Genomic DNA, 5,022 nt, shown 5'->3' with positions numbered 1-5,022 from the left:
AGGAATTCCAGAAAGCAATATGTCACTGGAAAAACATGACAGACTATATAACATGTGGTTGTGTTGCGTTCTCGGGTCTGCTTTAAGGTGTGAGTAAAAAAATCATCAAAATGAATCCAGGGATACAACATTGCCTTCTTTATGTTGCCTTGATTTTACTCATTCTCTAGGCCAAATGGGTGCAAAATGGAAAGGCAAACACTAAATAAATATTTTTCTCCTCAGTTTCAGCTAGCAGCTTGTGCCTCCCTTTGGGGAAAAAAAAAATAACTATTATTTTAAAACATCTCAATAAAGAGACCAGCTTTTCTGCATGTACAGCGCACTCAGTGAGAAAGCAGCAAAGAAGAGAGTTGTAGAAACGATGCCTTTCATGTCTAGTGCAGTTGTTTTAATTGCTCCCAGGACTGGCTTAACAAATGGTTTCATGGCCTCTGAACAGCTAAGAATGTTTGGGACACAGATACATAAAAGTAAGATAGGAAATTTCCACAAACGGCCACACAGTGTGACGGAAGGAACACGGATTTCAGAATCAAAACTCTACATTCAGATCCCTAACCTGATACTTCCTGCTTGTGGCCACAGGCTCTTTGAATATCCAATTGTGATGTAAAAACCAAAATGTAGATCCTAGTACCTAGAATGTAGGGCAGAATGTTTCAAAATGCCAGTTGCTATACATTAGCAGGTCATAACATAATGTTGAGGTACACTCAACATTTTCACAAAATGAAAGAGTATAGAATAGAAAATATCATAAGGTAAGTTCCATAAGGTAAGTATTGTTTCATGAAATTTTTCTTCTGTTTTATCTATGTGTATAATGTTATTACATATATGTGTATACATAGACATAATTCAAATGTATTTCTTGCCAAGGATCACAGGCAAAGTTTAAAAAGAATTCTTGTACGTATTCATTATAGATAAGAAAGAGGATAGGTATATGAAAATATGTAGCATGGAGTAGATGTTCTGCTATTGGTGGTTTCCTTTCCAAGGAGAAACTGCGATATATGGACAAGTTTGTTATGAAATTACCATTTGCTATGGACTGAATGTTTGTGCCCCGCCCCCAAATTCAGATATTGAAATCCCAACCCAATCATCACCCAATGTGGCAGTACAAAGAGGTAGAGCCTTTGGGAGGTAATGAGGTCATGAAGACAAAATCCTCATGAATGGGATGCATGCTCCTAGAAGAGGTGCCCCAGAGAGCTCTTTTGCTGTTCCTACCATGTAAAGATACAACCAGAATATGGAAGTCTGCAACTGGGTAAAGGGGTCTCACCACACCCCAACCATGCTGGCACCCTGATCGCAGATTTCCAGCTTCTGAACCATGAGAAAATAATTTCTGCTGTTTATAAGCCACCCAGTCTATGGTGCCTTGTCATAGCAGTCTGAGCTAACACGCTATTTTTATGTATATGCCCGCTTTTTTTTTTTTTTTAACACCAGCTGCACCTTTGCTAAAACTAGCTTCAACAAGATATGAAGTGTCTCACCAAATTTTTGGAGAGCACTTTAAGATTATTTAGGAGGGGAGTTCATAAAATGAAGCTCCCTGCTTTGAGAAAATAGTCACCTGTCATTTACTGTGGGTGATTAGTAAGATAAAAATCAGCTCTTGTGAGTTTGTCTTTGCTAATTTTCTGGATGTTAGCCTTCCTTCTTTGCAAAGAAAAGCAACACTTTGCAAAGAAAAGCAAAGTAGAAAGGGAGTTCGCTGAACCCCTTCTAGGTCCCAGGCTCTGTAACTAGCCCTCTTTTATGACTCTGTGAGGTATGTGTTATTTTTGCCTCTGTACTCATGAAGAAACTGAAGCTCAAAGGAGGTGAGTTACTTGCCCAAAATCATTCAGCTAGTGTGGAAGGAAGCCTGGATTGAAATCCAGGTCTGACCCCAAAGACTATGCCTTTCTCATCTGACAATAGCCATGACCCCACATTTGTGAAAACAATGCATTATTCCCTTTAACTCCCAGAGAAAGATGGCTTTTACCCACTGATAAGACAAAAGATGGCTTTTTCCACTAGTATGGGTGTTCTTGATCAGAAAAAATAAGCCATCACTAACTGCATGAAGAGCTGTCAGGATTTCATTTATTCCCAAACAATAGAAGACTCCTTTTCTAGCCTCCTCACCCTTCCTGTGGATGACCAGGTAATTCCCACACTCGTTCCCCAACCAAAGTATTAAAATGAGCTTTAAGGGGGAGGAGCAAGATGGCAGAGGAGTAGGAGACATAAATTTCGTCTGGTCCCAGGAATTCAGCTAGATAGGGATCAAACCATTCTGATCACCTACGAACTCAACAGGAGATCAAAGAAAAGAATAGCAGCAACTCTCTGAACAGAAAAGCAACCACTTTCTGGAAGAGTCATATTCTACCCCTTCATTAGTAGTTAACCTTATTTTTGGTATATGTGTGTGTGTATGTATGTGTGTGTGTATATATATATATATATATATATGTGTGTGTGTGTGTGTGTGTGTGTGTATATATATATATATATGTGTGTGTGTATATATATATATATAAGTTCTTTTCTCTTTAAAATTTTGGGATACAGTTTCTTCTAACAAACCAAAATATACCCTAAATCTCTAGTGTATGGCTTTGTTCTAGTCTCCTGCCTGATCACATTCTCTCCCCCCTTTTTTTTTTTAAATCCTCTTCTTTCTTTTTTCAAACACCTTCTTATCTTATCAATTCCTTTTATAAAATCTTTTATAATTTTCATCTTTACATTCATATTCCATCCCTTCATCGTATTTACCCTTATTTTTGTACATATATAAGTTTTTCTTTCTTTAAAATTTTGGGAGGCACTTTCTTCTAAAAGACCAAAATATGCCCAATATCTAGTGTGTGGCACTGACCTATGCACCAGCCTGAGCATATTTGATCATATTCTGGTTTTCTTTTTTTATCTTATTTTTTTCTTTTTTCTTTCTTTCCCCTTCTTTTCCCCCGGTTTCAGGTCTCTTCTGATTTGTTTAGTGTATATTTTTCTGGGGTCGTTGTTACCCTGTTAGCATTTTGTTCTCTAATTCATCTATTCTCCTCTGGACAAAATGACAAGATGGAAAAAATCACCTCAAAAGAAAAGAACAAATGGCAGTACTGACTGCCAGGGACCTAATCAATACGGACATTAGTAAGATGTGAGAACTAGAGTTCAGAAAGACGATTATAAAGATACTACCTGGGCTTGAAAAAAGCATGGAAGATATTAGAGAAACACTTTCTGGAGAAAGAAAAGAACTAAAATCTAACCAAGTCGAAATCAAAAAGGCTATTAATGAGGTGCAATAAAAAATGGAGGCTCTACTGCTAGGATAAATGAGGCAGAAGAGAGAATTAGTGATATAGAAGACCAAATGATGGAAAATAGAGATGCTGAGAAAAAGAGAGATAAACAACTACTGGATCATGAGGGCAGAATCTGACAGATAAGTGATACCATAAGACAAAACAATATTAGAATAATTGGGATCCCAGAAGAAGAAGAAAGTGAGAGAGGGGCAGAAGGTATATTGGAACAAATTATAGCAGAGAACTTCCCTAATTTGGGGAAGGAAACAGGCATCAAAATCCAGGAGGTACAGAGAACCCCCCTCAAAATCAATAAAAATAGGTCAACACCCCAACATCTAATAGTAAAACTTACGAGTCTCAGAGACAAAGAGAAAATCCTGAAAGCAGCTCGGGAGAAGAGATCTGTAACCTACAATGGTAGAAACATTAGATTGGCAACAGACCTATCCACAGAGACCTGGCAGGCCAGAAAGGACTGGCATGATATATTCAGAGCACTACATGAGAAAAATATGCAGCCAAGAATACTATATCCAACTAGGCTGTCATTGAAAATAGAAGGAGAGATAAAAAGCTTCCAGGACAAACAAAAACTAAAGGAATTTGCAAACACAAAACCAGCCCTACAAGAAATATTGAAAGGGGTCCTCTAAGCAAAGAGAGAGCCTAAAAGCAACATAGACCAGAAAGGAACACAGACAATATACAGTAACAGTCACCTTACAGGCAATACAATGGCACTAAATTCCTATCTTTCAATAGTTACCCTGAATGTAAATGGGCTAAATGCCCCAATCAAAAGACACAGGCCATCAGATTGGATAAAAAAAACAAGACCCATCGATATGCTGTCTGCAAGAGACTCATTTTAGACCCAAAGACACCTCCAGATTGAAAGTGAGGGGGGTGGAAAACCGTTTACCATGCTAATGGACACCAAAAGAAAGCTGGGGTGGCAATCCTTATATCAGACAAATTAGATTTTAAACCAAAGACTGTAATAAGAGATGAGGAAGGACACTATATCATACTTAAAGGGTCTATCCAACAAGAAGATCTAACAATTGTAAATATCTATGCCCCTAACATCGGAGCAGCCAATTATATAAGCCAATTAATAACAAAAGCAAAGAAACACATCGACAACAATACAATAATAGTGGGGGACTTTAACAACCCCCCTCACTGAAATGGACAGATCATCTAAGCAAAAGATCAACAAGGAAATAAAGACTTTAAATGACACATTGAACCAAATGGACTTCACAGATATATTCAGAACATTCCATCCCAAAGCAACAGAATACACATTCTTCTCTAGTGTCCATGGAACATTCTCCGGAATAGACCACATCCTAGGTCACAAATCAGGTCTCAACCAGTAGCAAAATATGCCCAATATCTAGTGTGTGGCACTGACCTATGAACCAGCCTGAGCATATTTGATCATATTCTGGTTTTCTTTTTTTATCTTATTTTTTTCTTTTTTCTTTCTTTCCCTTTCTGGGGAAAGGGATCATTCCCTGCATGTTTTCAGACCACAGTGCTTTGAAACTAGAACTCAATCACAAGAGGAAAGTCAGAAAGAACTAAATACATGGAGGCTAAAGAGCATCCTACTAAAGAATGAATAGGTCAACCAGGAAATTAAAGAAGAATTTAAAAAATTCATGGAAACCAATGAAAATGAAAA

This window comes from Phoca vitulina, unplaced genomic scaffold, assembly GCF_004348235.1.
Source record: "Phoca vitulina isolate PV1807 unplaced genomic scaffold, GSC_HSeal_1.0 scaffold67, whole genome shotgun sequence".
NCBI classification, from domain to species: domain Eukaryota; kingdom Metazoa; phylum Chordata; class Mammalia; order Carnivora; family Phocidae; genus Phoca; species Phoca vitulina.
Note: the sequence above shows the minus strand (reverse complement) of the source record.